Source organism: Lethenteron reissneri, chromosome 28 (assembly GCF_015708825.2).
Source record: "Lethenteron reissneri isolate LAM-NWPU_2019-01 chromosome 28, ASM1570882v1, whole genome shotgun sequence".
Classification (NCBI taxonomy): domain Eukaryota; kingdom Metazoa; phylum Chordata; class Hyperoartia; order Petromyzontiformes; family Petromyzontidae; genus Lethenteron; species Lethenteron reissneri.
In genome coordinates this window covers 1,876,298-1,893,509 of record NC_083806.1, presented here as the reverse complement: position 1 = coordinate 1,893,509, position 17,212 = coordinate 1,876,298, and positions in this window count along the sequence as shown.

Genomic DNA, 17,212 nt, shown 5'->3' with positions numbered 1-17,212 from the left:
TTAACCCTTGTGGACACCTGTACGGTGACCTTAACCCTTGTGGACACCTGTACGGTGACCTTGACCCTTGTAGACACCTGTATGGTGACCTTGACCCTTGTAGACACCTGTACGGTGACCTTGACCCTTGTAGACACATGTACGGTGACCTTGACCCTTGTAGACACCTGTACGGTGACCTTGGCCCTTGTAGACACCTGTACGGTGACCTTGACCCTTGTAGACACCTGTACGGTGACCTTGACCCTTGTAGACACCTGTACGGTGACCTTGACCCTTGTAAACACCTGTACGTTGACCCTGGCCCTTGTAGACACCTGTACGGTGACCTTGACCCTTTAAACACCTGTACTGTGACCTTAACCCTTGCAAACACCTGGACGGTGACCTTAACCCTTGTGGACACCTGTACGGTGACCTTAACCCTTGTAGACACCTGTACGGTGACCTTGACCCTTGTAGACACCTGTACGGTGACCTTGGCCCTTGTAGACACCTGTACGGTGACCTTGACCCTTATAGACACCTGTACGGTGACCTTGACCCTTGTTGACACCTGTACGGTGACCTAGACCCTTGTAGACACCTGTACGGTGACCTTGACCCTTTAAACACCTGTACTGTGACCTTGACCCTTGTAGACACCTGTACGGTGACCTTGGCCCTTGTAGACACCTGTACGGTGACCTTGACCCTTGTTGACACCTGTACGGTGACCTTGACCCTTGTAGACACCTGTACGGTGACCTTGACCCTTTAAACACCTGTACTGTGACCTTGACCCTTGTAAACACATGTACGGTGACCTTGACCCTTGTAAACACCTGTACGTTGACCCTGGCCCTTGTAGACACCTGTACGGTGACCTTGACCCTTGTAGACACCTGTACGGTGACCTTGACCCTTGTAGACACCTGTACGGTGACCTTGGCCCTTGTAGACATCTGTACGGTGACCTTGACCCTTGTAGACACCTGTACGGTGACCTTGACCCTTGTTGACACCTGTACGGTGACCTTGACCCTTGTAGACACCTGTACGGTGACCTTGACCCTTTAAACACCTGTACTGTGACCTTGACCCTTGTAAACACATGTACGGTGACCTTGACCCTTGTAGACACCTGTAGGGTGACCTTGACCCTTGTAGACACCTGTACGGTGACCTTGACCCTTTAAACACCTGTACTGTGACCTTAACCCTTGTGGACACCTGTACGGTGACCTTGACCCTTGTAGACACCTGTACGGTGACCTTGACCCTTGTAGACACCTGCACGGTGACCTTGACCCATGTAGACACCTGCACGGTGACCTTGACCCTTGTAGACACCTGTACGGTGACCTTGACCCTTGTAGACACCTGTACGGTGACCTTGACCGTTTGTAGACACCTGTACGGTGACCTTGACCCTTTAAACACCTGGACGGTGACCTTAACCCTCGTGGACACCTGTACGGTGACCTTGACCCTTTAAACACCTGGACAGTGACCTTAACCCTTGTGGACACCTGTACGGTGACCTTGACCCTTGTAGACACCTGTACGGCGACCTTGACCCTTTAAACAACCGCACGGTGACCTTGACCCTTTAAACACCTGCACAATGACCTGCTGCCTGCCTTCAGTCGCACTCAACTGGCACTGGCGCGGGCACCACGAGAAGGACATGCAACAACATCCAATGCAGTGATAGAACGAGGCTGTAAGTCTATGCCCATCCGCCCTCACACCCCACAATGGCCAGCGTGATGAAGTGACCGGACGGGTGGCGCTGTAGCACGATAACGACAGATTGCCCCGCCCCCACCCACCCATATATGGAAGGGGGCGTGGCGTTAGCGGAAGGGGCGTGTCTTTGCCCATATATGGTCATTGTTGATCGTGAATCGCGAATCATTGTATAGATTCCCGCTCACTCGATCCGGCACTATCCAGCTCAAAGTCGATCGGGCTTGAAAATGTACGATTTAATCTTACGTTAAATTACACGGCTCACAGATATACAACAACGGTATTCGTGTCCGATTTGTACGTGACTTTTTATAGTAGTTTGTTCATGCTGTGCTAAATCCCTGTTCAACAATGTCCTTTTTTACGCTTAGAAATCAATGTTATGCTAATGTACGATTTTATCATAGCCCGTATTCAGTGTATTTTGATTTTAATATGCGGTCCACAGATCATAGAAAACAACAATATTGATGTCCGATTTTGTACGTAAATGTTGACAATAGTTTGTTCATATGGTCGATCAAAGTGCTGTGTTAAATTTCTCCGTAAAAATATAAAATTGTCAACTTAAAAATCAATGTTATGCTAATGTTCGATTTCTATAATAGCTGCGATTAAGTGTATTCTGGCCTCCAACTTGACTGTCAGATTTTCTATTCAACTTCAACTCGGTGAGTGCATGCAGCAAGGCGTCCGCATGATGAACCATGTGGACATTCGAGGTTACCGAATTTCTGGAAGCAAATGAAGAAACTATAAAGGTCGTCACACTTGTTTTCATTTGGTTAACAGATAACGACATGCCGCTGTAAATGCAAACTATGACAAACACAAAAATGGAGATGTGAGCAGCACATCACAAGGTTGCCACACACTCCAGAGAAATAGAACTGTAGTGGGCCCAACTGGGTCGCAGACATTCTTCTTAGAGACAACACATTTATTACACCAACACGAATACACAAAGGGGTAGCTGCTGCCCCTTTACCAGATAACAGCCTAGGGTGTTGGACCACCAGGCTAACTACACTAACACACTGGGAGCTGGCTACAACGGACCGGACCCCGGCTCGGGTCCCGGACCACGTGTTGGAGGCTTCTTCTTGACGTAGAACGTAGCTCTTCAGATGACGATAGCAACGACGACTGCGGTCCCTTGCGGGGACCCGGCTTATATGCTCCCGGGCTGGGGCCGGCTCCGCCCTTGGCCCCGCCCACCTTCGAGAGAGCTCTGGCTCTCTCTCGATTCTTCTTGAGACAACTTTCCCCGGACACGTGACCGCCCCTGAGCCCCCATCTGGGCCCCCCCCCCGCCCTGTAGACTTTACCGATCACGTGCCTTCGGGGTCAACCAGAGTACCATGGCCCAGGGTAACCCTGTCCCTGGGCTGACACTCTCCCACTCCCTCCGGTAGGAGACAGCACTGCACGCCACACGTGGTGCCACTGCACTATTGCAGTGCTCACCAAGCCCTCACTAGGTCTGGTACTACACCCACCTACGGGGTGTCCGCGATGACGATGCGTCGCACGCCGTGCCTTGCCAGAGCCGGCATTACTTGGTGACATACATGATGCTGCTACATACGGGATGTCCGCGATGTGAGTACATCGCACGCCGTGCCCCTCTAGGGCCGGCACCATACAGTGACATCCGCAATGTCACTAAAGAACCACAAAGACATGTGCATAATAAGGCGTAAAGTCAGAACTTCATACGCCTATGGCCCTACACAATCCTGACACACACAAGTCCACAGAGGCCATGTCTGCATAGCATGTCTGCTCGACTGAACTTCAGCTGGCAGGCCAACACAGAAGCTTGTCATGTTGCCTAACCACGGAGGGCTGACGGTTGGGGTGTATCGCGTCGAGCTGGTGTTAGACCACTCGGCTGTTAGGGATGTCAGTTTTTAGTTCTACCTGAGCTGACACCGACCACCCCAAGCAGAGGAGTTATAGCCTGGGAGCAGGCTACCACGAACATCAAACGAATACAAATCAACACAAGATCACCCACACACATCCAATCACACCTAATGTCCCTACCGCTTTCCCGAGACTCACACACAAGCTTTAGGGGAAGGGGGGGGGGGTCATCTCCTTCCCCAATGCAATTCGGCTTCACAGAGTGCCCCGTGTTCCTCCTTCGGGGTTTCCACCCCTCGCCTGCTAACCCCTCTTCAGACAGTGGGAGATGTCCGTGGGCAGCCAAGCAGCCACCCCGGTCACCAGATGGTAACCGATTTCACTCTTGGCCAGTGCCAGGCTGCAGTCAGCTTGGTTCCCCATTCCTGCCGCTCTTGGCATGGTCAAGCTTCGTCCCAGACGTCCCACCGGCCCTGGTTCAATGCCCAGGTCGGCCCCTGGAAGTATATAACAATAACTGTCACCTAACGTTTCCCTATAAAATATGTATTCAGTAGGGTTGGAGACAGCCCTCAACTGCTGCTTACAGTGATGATCCCCTGGTCCTCTCACTCGTGCCGCTGCTTGAGGGTGGGAGCTCGCCCAGCCACTCCTGCTGCCGCCGCCGCCACCACCACCGCCACCACCACCACTGCTGCTGCTTCTGCCTTGAGCCCCCACTGCCGATTCGGGCACCCCTTTTCTAGGGCTGCTCAGTCTATTATTTAGTCTCTGGGTCAATCACGTTGGAGATCCCTCGATAAATAGTCTGAGATTCCCTACCCCTGGTTAGAGTGTTCTCCTCAAAACCTGTTCCCACACCAGTCTGATCACGCTGTGGTGGTTCAAGGCTCCACACAAAGGACCGCACCCAAAACCACGAGTTTCTCTCTCTCCAGCTCACGGGATATGTTTCATGCACTATGCCACAGCTTCAGCTGTCAGCAGTTTTTTTTAGGGTAGACAGGCCTGGGCTGGATCCCAGCTCCTCCCGCTCACTCTGGTACACCCACACGCCGCCGCTCTATGCGTCGCCTCCGGCTGCTGCAGCTGCTCCCAGCCAGGAGTGCCTGCCTACACGCCATCAGGAAAAAAAAGGCAGAGGGAGAAAACCACACTCTGTCATCTTAACATTCCATTCACCACACTTCAAGAGCCGAACATAGTGAAGTGAGCATGAACTGCAGGTTTACTGTATTTACAGCCGGCTCCACTGCCCTACTCGCTGCTGCTGCTGCCTGTGCCACTGTTCTGCTGCTGCTGCTGGGTGCTTGTGTAATGAATGTAACTCTAGGCAATAACACCTCTACTGGCCACATGCACAGCTGGTCACTCGGCATGGTCCCCTCGCCCTCACTCGTCTCCGCCGCTGGCTGGCGGCGTGACAATGACGGAGATGAAGCCCACGCAGGAGATCTTCCACGTGGCCTGACGATGGCGAGAGATATCGGTGAACAGCAACACAGCCAGGACCCACCGAGCTCCATGCTCCGGGTCCGCTCCTTCTTATATCCCCCCAGGTGTGGCTAAGCCCCGCCTCCGGCCGCGCCCTCTCGTGGATCGTTTGAACAGGTTCCCGGAGCATCTCGGCTGACCCCACCTGTGACCTTTGCCCCAGATACGCCTCCTTCCCTGATTGGCTGTTACCTCTGTGCCTGTACCCGTGATTCTCTTCCCAGGCCAGCAGGAGTCACGTCGTCATGTTAGCAGGTGTAAGACTGTCATAACACTTGAACCCGTGACAAGGAACAATAAGAAACTGATCATTTCTCTGTCGTACTCTTAGCGAAAAAAAGTCCCGCCCTTGTCTTCCAGCTAGCCCAGCCTGTAAAAGGAAACTCACGTGAAATAAGCAGAAGTGTAGTGACATAAGAAGGGAGGGGCTGCTGGGGGCTCTGGGACCCTGGGCGGGCCAGGCGCTTAAGCCTCTTGGCGCCTGGCGCTGGGTTCCCAGGCGGGTCAGACGCTTAAACCTCTTGGCGCCAGGTGTTGGGATCCTGGGCGCTTAAGCCCCTTGGCGCCGCCAAAGGGGGGGGGGCTGTGTGTGCTTTGTGGAATATCTGGGGGCACACACGGCCCCACCCCTCGTTGGGGACTAGGCATAAAAGGGGAGCTCCCTGGACGATCAGGGCCAGTTGTAGCTCAAGACCCAAGACCAGCCATCTGAGGACCCTGAGATGATGTGAGAGCGAGTGGTGGGACTCTGGAACTCCCGACTCTACGACCTTGTGAGGCCGAGTTCCAGAGCGTAGCCAGAGTAGTGTATCTAGGCTGTGTACCTAGGCTGTGTACCTGGGAGCTGTTACAGAGTATCAGGACTGTTGGACTGTTGGAGTGCTGTTGGATTGTAATAAAGAAGTTACCTCTACAAGTGTCTCCGGAACCCGTTACAGAAGCACAGAGGTGCCAACTCTGCAAACCTACCGACTACCTTCAGAGATGCGTTCATGAAGCCATCCAGATATATAAACACAGACACAACTTCAACCGAGAAGATGGGTACAAACTGAGCAATCATTGGAAGGACGTTATTAACCAGGTAAAGTCTTAACTGCCTATGTCAGCTGTTATTTCCGACTCTCTGTGTCTCTCTCTTTGGATTGCACTCTCATGTTCACGTCCTTGGATTGCACTCTCACGGTGCTAATCTCTCATTCACACTGCTGTTGTGCGCATATGCGGGCATGATACTCTTATCGGAAGCTCATTCATGCTCATCTCCATCCCTAATCCCTCTCTCCATAATCTCCCCCATTAACACAACTGAGGTGCTTGCGTCCGGGAGTGGAATTCCTTTCCTGCTCAGACCCCGCTTGCTTGCCCATCGCCACATATATAGCCTTGTTGTAGCTGCTCTCTCACTAGTTCAGCAGTTCCACTGCTGGATTATATTTTTTCCGCCTGAGGACGACCGCTTGTGTTGCGATCGAAACGTCCTGATTTATTTTATACCTACGTGACTTTACCGAAAGAACCAAAGAGTATGTGCCAACAATACTTTCACATCAAAATTCTCACTTGCCACGAGTCTACTACACTTTAATTACATTTTGAGAAAGATAACAGATTATACAAATTGTCTTACGTTTGCTCTATCATTGTCCCACCACCACCACTGTGACCAACAGCGCGATATCAAAAAAGTTACCTACACCTTATGCATTTGGTCAAGTTGTTGTCATGGACAGCTTCTAGTGCACATGCATTTGTATGTGGAAAGTATCTTTGACTTAACGCATGTCCAACTTATATATTTATTTTCAAACAGCTTGCACGTATTTAGCCATGGTGCACATCACTATCGTTAATGGCCATCCTCTAAATCAGCGATCAGGAACCTATGGCTCGCGACCCATATATGGCTCTTCCGGTGACGGCATATGGCTCCCAGACAATTTTGAGTTGAAAAAAAAAATCAGTTTGGAACTGATTTTAAAATACTTGTGATATTGCTTAACAATACTGTGTCATTCTAAGTAAACAGAAATTAGTTTTGAAGATAAATTTCACGGGTCACGGGTCCCGTGACCCGTGACCCGTGGGTCGGGTCGGGAACCAATGGCTCGTGAGCATGTCACGGGTCATTGTAAAGGTGAAGAAATCCATTTGATCAGATAGCCAACTAGTTTATCCGCTTCAACCCTTGTAACGGAAAAGATGGCGAAAAGAAAAAAAGACGATGATTACCGTGCATTCCAGGCTGCGTGGACAGAGGAATTTGCATTTGTGGAGAGAGCAGGATCTGCGGTATGTCTAATATGCAATGATAAAATTGCATCGATGAAACGGTCAAATATAAAGCGGCACTTCGATACGCACCATGCTTCATTTGCATCGAAATATTCAGCGGGGGACAGCAGGAAAAAGGCATGCGAAGAGCTACAGCGGAGAGTGCAGACGAGTCAGCAGCAACTACGTGTGTGGACCAAGCAAGGTGACGGGAATTCCGCTAGCTTTGCGGGTGCTTTGGCAATAGTAAGGAATGGAAAGCCATTTACAGATGGCGAGTATGCCAAAACATTCATGCTGGATGTGGCCAATGAACTGTTTGATGACTTCCCAAATAAAGACAAGATAATCAAACGAATAAAAGACATGCCTCTGTCAGCAAGAACTGTTCACGATCGTAGCATCATGATGGCAAATCAAGTCGAGGAAACACAAATTAAGGACAACAGACGTTAGCCATCTATCTCAGTTCAGTATAATTGCCAGGTATGCTGCAGGTGACACACTGCGTGAGGAAAGCTTGGCTGTTTTGCCAATGAAAGGGACAACAAGAGGAGAGGATTTATTCATGTCTTTCATGGAGTTTGCTAAAGAAAAAAAACTACCGATGGATAAACTTATTTCTGTCTGTACTGATGGTGCACCCTGTATGTTGGGGAAGAACAAAGGATTTGTAGCGCTTCTCCGTGAACATGAAAAGAGAGCCATCCTAAGTTTTGCGCTCAGACGTGTGGCCAGGAGCTTGGTGAGGTGATGTCGGTCAACTTTATTGTTGCCCGAGCTTTAAACGATCGCCATTTTAAAGCTCTGTTAGAAGAAGTTGGGAATCATTATCCCGGTCTGCTTTTACACAGCAACGTGCGTTGGTTGTCAAGGGGGAAGGTGCTCAGCCGTTTTGCAGCTTGCCTGAGTGAAATCCGGACTTTTCTTGAAATGAAAGGCGTCAAGCATCCTGAACTAGACAACACTGACTGGCTCCTGCAGTTTCACTATCTCGTGGACATAACTGGCCATCTTGTAATGCGGGTGTAAACGGCCCTCCGGAGGTGCCGTCATGAGGGGAGGAGTTAGGTCACGTGGGGGGGAGAGGGGTTAGGCTATAGAAGGAGGGGAACCGGAAGAGGACGGGGAGTGACGGGGAACCAGGAACAGAGAGAGGCCACGAAGGGCGAAGCGGAGCGTGGCGAGATCGCCACGAACACGGGGGAGCGAGGATCGGCACCGTTGGCCAGCGGTGACCGACCCGAAGCAGCGAGGAGGCTGCAGTCAGCAGCGGGGCTGCACAGAGAGTCAGCAGCGGGGCTGCATACAGAGTCAGCAGCGGGTCTGCATACGGTAGCAGCCAGAGGGTCTGCACATAGGGGTAGCAGCGGGAGTCTGCATAGAGGTAGCAGCGAGTCTGCAGGGAGGAGGTTACAGTAGATGAAGCAGAGAGTCAGAGGGAAGAAGGAGCTATAATAGCAGTGAATAGCCGGGGGCTACAAATACAGAGTTATAACAGAGTGCCGTGTGGGTGAAGACGAGAACCCAATAAAAGACACGAAGACAGAAGGAAGTGTCTGAGTCCCTTTTATTACACTGGAGTCAGAAGTGAAACGGCATGGCGAAACAACTGAGGAAAAAGAATATTCCATCCCCGGCGTCGGCTTCATCTTCGGACGACGACGATCTTCCTCCTGCGGTCGGCTTCACTTCGGCGGAGGGAGAGATCCGTGAGGGCCCGGGCGTCGAGGAGGTGGCCCCTTCGTCCGACCCATCTGCGTTGAAGGACGAAGATTTAAGATGGACCCGGATGGCGGAGCAACTGGCAACCCTAAAAACCGTCATCACAGAGTTGTGTGACCTTGTCACGCCAAGGGCGGCGTTGGAAGGTGATGGTGGTGATCGGCAGGAGCCCGGGTCGTCTTCGATGGCGCCGCCATCGGCCACGCGGCGTGAAGACGCCATCTTGGGCGTGGCGCACCACGGAAGGCGGGAAGCCGCCATTTTGGGGCCGCCGCGAGGATCGTCCGCCATTTTGGCGACACAGCGTTGCGACGCCTTGCTGAACTTACCGCCGGAAGAGTCAGCGACGGACGGAAGCAAGCCAAGGAGTCGCAGTCGTCACCTTACAACCGTCAAAGAGTTCTCCATCGGGGGCGATTGGAGTGCGTTCGCCTGCAGATTTTTGGCGGCGGTACGTACGGCAAGGTGGACGGACGCTGAGGCACTGGAGGTGCTCCCGACTCTTCTTGATGATGAGTCCGTTCGTTTTTTTCGCTCTATAAAAGCTGCGAAGAAGAAAACTCTGCGAGGGGTGTTCGAGGAAATGGCGGACGCGTACGAGCCACCGGATGACGCCCATCGCCGATTCGTGCAGCGGCAACGCGCACCTGAGGAGTCACCTGTAGCGTACAGGGGCGCCGTGTTGGAACTCGCTATGGCCGCTTACCCGGAGACGGAGCCTGACCTGCTGGAACCACTCATCTTGGGGAAGATGTTGGAGTTGTCCCGAGATCTCGGCATTCCTATGCCGGCGTGCGGTCACGAAAAACTCACGTCCAGGACCGCAGCCAAGTGTTTGGACGCCCAGTTCAATCTCCGCCGCTGGAAACAGGTGACGGCGTGGACGGGCGGTCCTGTCGTCGATGGGGGGGCCGTAGGGTGGGACCCTACGAAGGCCGTGTACGTGCCGGATGCGACCGGCCCAAAGGAGTTGTCGGCCGCCTCCACTCCGTGGCCGGCTCGAAGCGGGCCAGGGCCGCGGGCTCCGCCGCCGGCGCGGCCGCGTCGGGACGGGGTGCCCGCTGCGCGCCGCCCCGACGTCGACTGCTTCCGCTGCGGCCGTCGGGGCCACTATGCCAGGGACTGCTGGGCCCGGGTTCCGGGGCCGCCCCAGCAGGAGGCCTCGACAGCGGACGCCCCAAAGAAAGACCCTCCGGCACAGACAAGCCGGCCGTGACAGCGCAGGGAGGAGGACGTTCCGCTCGTGGGATGCCGACCGGTGCCGCGGAACCCACGGGACCTGCAGCTCTTCCTATCCCTCCGCGGACGCGAGTACGGGATGTCTCTGGACGCGAGCGGGACAGTGGCGGGCCTCCAATGGCGACGGAAGAACTTGCGCCCGTCGCCCCTAAAACCCTTCCACGTTCCCGCTCGGCGGGTGGGCTGCCGACCGTCCGGGACGGCCCGGCTACCCGTACTCGCTCGAAATCCCTCACGTTTCGTTAGATTGTGTTGTGTTGTGTTCATTGTTATATTGTTCTTGCATGCTTCGTGTCTTTTTACGTGTTGGCCCTTTACACCCGCATTGCTTTTCAGGTTGCAATTCAGCCGAGGTCGGCTGGATTTTCTTTATGGGGGAGGGTGATGTAATGCGGGTGTAAACGGCCCTCCGGAGGTGCCGTCATGAGGGGAGGAGTTAGGTCACGTGGGGGGGAGAGGGGTTAGGCTATAGAAGGAGGGGAACCGGAAGAGGACGGGGAGTGACGGGGAACCAGGAACAGAGAGAGGCCACGAAGGGCGAAGCGGAGGGTGGCGAGATCGCCACGAACACGGGGGAGCGAGGATCGGCACCGTTGGCCAGCGGTGACCGACCCGAAGCAGCGAGGAGGCTGCAGTCAGCAGCGGGGCTGCACAGAGAGTCAGCAGCGGGGCTGCATACAGAGTCAGCAGCGGGTCTGCATACGGTAGCAGCCAGAGGGTCTGCACATAGGGGTAGCAGCGGGAGTCTGCATAGAGGTAGCAGCGAGTCTGCAGGGAGGAGGTTACAGTAGATGAAGCAGAGAGTCAGAGGGAAGAAGGAGCTATAATAGCAGTGAATAGCCGGGGGCTACAAATACAGAGTTATAACAGAGTGCCGTGTGGGTGAAGACGAGAACCCAATAAAAGACACGAAGACAGAAGGAAGTGTCTGAGTCCCTTTTATTACAATCTGAACCAGCTCAATGTGAAAATGCAAGGTATTGGAAATACAATCTCATCCCTTCAACAAGCAGTGTTTGCATTTGAAAGCAAGCTGGAAGTCTTTCTCAGGGACATTGGAACAGGTCGTCTTCTGCACTTTTAAAGACTGCGACAATTTAGAGATGCATGCTTAGCAAGTGACTCCACTCAACATCTGGATCTCCAGCAGCTAGCTGGCTTTACGTCCAATCTCCTGCAGTCATTCAAAGTACGTTTTGGAAAATTTCGTGCGCGCACTGGTCTTTTCAAGTTCATCACTCATCCACATGAGTGTGCAGTGGACAAAGTCGACCTGACATGCATCCCCGGGGTCTCTATTGGAGACTTTGAGCTGGAAGTTGCTGACCTGAAGGCATCAGACATGTGGATGAGTAAGTTCAAGTCACTTAATCGAGAGTTGGAAAGTCTTGCGCGACAGCGAGCAGAGCTGGCGAGGGAACACAAGTGGACAGAAATGAAAAATCTTCAACCTGAAGACCAGCTGATTCTTGAAACTTGGAACGAGCTTCCTGTGACATACCACACAATGCAGCGTGTGAGTATTGCCGTATTGACCATGTTTGGCTCTACATATGCATGTGAGCAGTCATTCTCGCATATGAGGAACATTAAGACCAACCTACGCTCAAGTTTAACTGATGGAAGCCTCAACGCCTGCATGAAGCTCAACCTCACCACGTATGAACCAGACTACAAGGCCATCAGCAAAACCATGCAGCACCAGAAGTCGCATTAAAAGTAAGACATATTTAATTTATTATACGTTAAAAATACTATATGGCTCTCAATTAAATATATTTAGAAATATTTGGCTTTTATGGCTCTCCCAGTCAAAAAGGTTCCCGACCCCTGCTCTAAATGCTAATTAATTAATTATAATTATCAATCGAGCAAATGTACGTTTTAATGGGCTTTCCAAATCTTTGGTACAGGCTCACTAATGCCTTTGCAACTGTGTCGGCGGTTTTGTCAGGGAATGCTTTAACGATGACAAATTTTCTAAACAGACACAGCGACGTCAACAGATATCTGCTACCGTTGTCTGTTTTTGGCATGTTCACAAGATCAATGCCCACCAGCTGCCAAGGTTATAATGCCACTATGAGCCTTAGTGGTGGAGGCACTGTCTGAATAGACCGCTGTCTTTGGCAATCATCGCAGCTTTCAACCCAAAGCTTCGCCTCCTCTGTCACCCCTTTCCAATGTTTCTAGTCATGACCAGCTGCGTTCTCGACAGCCCACAATATCCAGAAGCGTCGTAGCACCACCCAAGAACTTCCATTTTCTCTATCTCGTTCACACAGCAGCGAACCCAAGCATGTGTGCGTCATTTAAAACGTTTTCCAAGTTCCGATTTAAAGCTTTCGTGACTGCAGGGAGTCATCTTCTTGGTTCTTTCGGTAAAGTCACGTAGAAGGGAAATAATAAAATAATAAAAATAAAACATAATAAAATACAATTCTCACGACGTTTCGGCCACAACGCAAGCAGCCGTCATCAGTTGAAGAACAGGTCTGTCGGAAAGACAGCATCTGAATGAACACCACCAAGCTTGGCAGTGTATATTTAAGCTGGGTTAGAGGAGTAGTCACTAATCCCATATCTGCATTTCCCATAAATATGCTAAATTACTCTGTTGATATGCAAATTCCTTTGTAACGGCGCCCTTCCTCTAACCCAGCTTAAATATACGCTGCCAAACTTGGTGGTGTTCATTCAGACGCTGTCTTTCCGACAGCCCTGTTCTTCACCTGAGGACGGCTGCTTGCGCTGTGGCCGAAACGTCGTGAGAATTGTATTTTATTATAGTGATAGGTTTTTACCCTTTCAACTGGTACAAAAACTGACACCTTTATACAAGGCATCATGTTTGCAATAACCACAACACAAGCAGTCAAAATGCAATGTGGTTATTGCAAACATGATGCCTTGTTCTTTGGTTTTTTTCGGTAAAGTCACGTATAAAAATAAAATAATAAATTAAATAATAGCATACGACGTTTCGATTGCAACACAAGCAATCATCATCAGGTATAATGAAATAGCGACATAGAATATAACCAGAAAACTATAGACAGACATATAAGCAGACAGATATCACCAAGATACATAGAGAGAGCAACCCAGGTACAGAGAGAGGTGATCGTCTCTGTGGGGTGGCCTTAAATAGACAGAGGGGGGCGGAGGCAGAGAGAGGGAGGGGGTAGGGAAAACATTTACATGTCAATGAGTACGAAGGGAGGGGAGTAAGGTAAGCAGGCATAGAGGGAGACAGAACACACTAAATTAAATAACCTAGCAAAGTATCGAAATGTTATGTAAAACGACACAGAGAGTCGGTCAACACACAATTAACGCATTGCCTGGTCGATTACGTATTTCAAAGATTGCTAAGTTAGAATTTAAGTGTGAAAATTCCAAAGAAAGACAAAACATAAAAAAGAGGAACGGAGACACACAGACAGAGCAGAACCTAATAACGATACAAAACGAGTGTAGACAGAGAAAATTACACTAAATATACAGGCAGAGAGAGAGAACAAGAAACCCAGAGAGAGAGAAAAGGGTAAACTTGGAACTTCCAAGTTTACCTTTTTCTCTCTCTCTGGGTTTCTTGTTCTCTCTCTCTGCCTGTATATTTAGTGTAATTTTCTCTGTCTACACTCGTTTTGTATCGTTATTAGGTTCTGCTCTGTCTGTGTGTCTCCGTTCCTCTTTTTTTATGTTTTGTCTTTCTTTGGAATTTTCACACTTAAATTCTAACTTAGCAATCTTTGAAATACGTAATCGACCAGGCAATGCGTTAATTGTGTGTTGACCGACTCTCTGTGTCGTTTTACATAACATTTCGATACTTTGCTAGGTTATTTAATTTAGTGTGTTCTGTCTCCCTCTAAGCCTGCTTACCTTACTCCCCTCCCTTCGTACTCATTGACATGTAAATGTTTTCCCTACCCCTCTCCCTCTCTCTGCCTCCGCCCCCCTCTGTCTATTTAAGGCCACCCCACAGAGACGATCACCTCTCTCTGTACCTGGGTTGCTCTCTCTATGTATCTTGGTGATATCTGTCTGCTTATATGTCTGTCTATAGTTTTCTGGTTATATTCTATGTCGCTATTTCATTATACCTGATGATGATTGCTTGTGTTGCAATCGAAACGTCGTATGCTATTATTTAATTTATTATTTTATTTTTATACGTGACTTTACCGAAAAAACCAAAGAATAATTCCTGCAGTCACGAAAGCTCCAAAATTAAGAATGATGCCTTGTATAAAGGTGTCAGTTTTTGTACCAGTTGAAAGGGTAAAAACCTATCACTATATTTTGGCACTGGTAAAGGAGGTCTCATAGTGTATTTTATTATGTTAAATGTTTATTATTTTATTATTTCCCTTCTACGTGACTTTACCAAAAGAACCAAGAAGAAGTTTTCCAAGTTGTTGTACATCTCTTCAATTGACATCTTTGCTGCCTATTGTGCAGAAGGGGCATGAAGCCATGCTGTAAATATTTTATTATTATAATATGCTCACATGTCCACCCCATTCTATCATGCAGTTTTGAGACGTGTGTGTGTATAAGTAGGATACCAGGAATTACCTGGGTGAAGGTCTGTGGCAGAGGCCCACGGGTGCCGTCGGAAAGTCAAAGCTTTGAATTGTCTCTGGGAATTAAAAAAAGAAAAAGAGTTACGATCCGATGCCTTTCTTATCCGACTCATAAGCAAAGCCATGATCCGCAACAGAGTCCATAGATTTCGTTGCGATCTTGAACAACATTAAACAAGTGCATGAACAGACAAGTTTTATATGAAATCGGACGCAAGAACACCATTAAACTCTGCACACCATTAAAAAAATGCGCTAACAGTCTTAATTTTCATTTAAAATCGGACGCAACAATCCATAATAATTGTAATACCAACAATATAATAATCAAAAATATATTGATCAATGGATGCAGTTTCGTATTTGGCAGGCAACGCACAATCCTGGCGATTCATTGGCAAGCACCACTTGGATCGAGTAATGATGTGACACGTGCCCCCTTGGTTGGCTAATACCAGCAAGATCGGTGATTCCGTTGAAGTCCGCTTTTATTGTATCACAGCGCGCCACGGTGGTTTGGAGATGTTAGGGGCCGTCCATAAATGACGTCACGCGAATTTTGACGATTTTTGACCTCCCACCCTCGTCACACGGCGTCACAAAAGTCAGACCCCCCCCCTCAAATACGACGTCACATAGCTTTGCCCCCCCCTCCCCCAAAATAAAACATGCTTCAAATCGCTTAAACTATTGTCATTGTAGTGCGTATTTAATGTGGCGATGCACTCTGATGTTGTGGGAGAAAACATTTATTAAAAAGTCAAATTAAGTAGAACGTGTTGTCTATATTTATTTAAAGTTGCACATTTTGATGTGACGTCACATTTCTCAACCCCCCCCCCCCTCGTCACACATCACAAATGTATCACCTCCTCCCCTCCCTAGGTGCGTGACGTCATTTATGGACGGCTCCTTAACTACCTCGCCTGGTCTACAGAGGTCGTGGGTTCGATCCCGACCCTAGCGCCTGTTGTGTCTGTGGAGTTGGTCTCTCTCCCCGTGGTCGCGTGGATTTTTTTTGGTCCGGGTCCGTCCGTTTTCCCTCCATATTTAGAATCAACATCACGCGTTTCGAGTATTTGGCTGCTGTGAATTTCCACACGAACGATAAGCCACTTCGTGGAGCTGTCAAGTATGGCCAGGTATGAGCTGCATAGCTCAGTGGGCTTTACCTGCTAAAATGTTAAATATTTAGTTGAGTTCATAGTTCGTGTAATGCAGCGTGAAGCTATCGTCAGCTGTGCTCTTTGCACAACAGAGAGGTGTGACGTGGAAAGGGGTTCACCAACCTAGCGTCGAAGTTGTCACCTTACTGTGCAATGAGGGATTGTTGCTTCAAACCTCTGCGTTATCTCCACAGGTATTTGCAAACGTGGCTGTGGAATGTTTCTGCTTTGAGACAGCTTTAAAACAGTTTTAAAAAACCTGCATTTCTCTGCAATGAGCCAGCTTCCGTTGAGGGGCCGTGTTTAGCATGGCCTCTGGACGCAGTGATAGTACAGTACAATAATATGGGACGCCCGACGACATCGCCAATCAGAGACCTGCCCATATATAGGACAACAAACATAGACGTGCTGTGGCTCAGCCGTGTCTCGGGGGGCCTACGGCGTGGTGGAGCAACGTTGAGCAGCGTCACTGGACTCGCAATCCACGGCCCAACGGCTGGACTCCACCTGCCGGCGCAGCGGTTGAGAGACTCCGCTGCCCACGCAGCAGCAGCAGGAGCAGAATCCATGGGGAGGTCACCACAGCAGGGCGCGTGTGGTGGGGTCACGTGTGGATGCTTCTGCCTCTTCCAAGATGCCTGGCCAGCATGGAAGAGTAGGCCAAATACCCCCCAGAGCGGACTCGAGAGAGCGCCTACTCGGTGATGCACTTCCACAAGCAGTGACGCAAGCGAGCAATTGCAGGTCTGCGCCTTTACCTAGTTACAAAGCAATGCTTTGATGTTATACACTGTACAGGATTTACACGTGTCTTTTTTGTGGACTTTTGTGCCATGCATTTTACATTAAACCGTGTTCGCAGTTTGTAGTCGTAGTTTACACTGATTGAGAATTGTAATTGGTGCACAGAGTGTGATCGTGGTGGGTGTTGGCGAGCGGTTAGAGCTACGCTGCGCTACGAACCCGGCGACCCAAGTTCAATTCCCGCTAACGGCCAACACCAGTGACGAACATCATGTGAACTGGGCCTCCCCTAGGTTGACTCAGTCTCAAGTGAGTATCTGGTGTAGTGTGTAAACATCGCCACTGGGGAGACAAAGGCGGTCAGGCATGAGG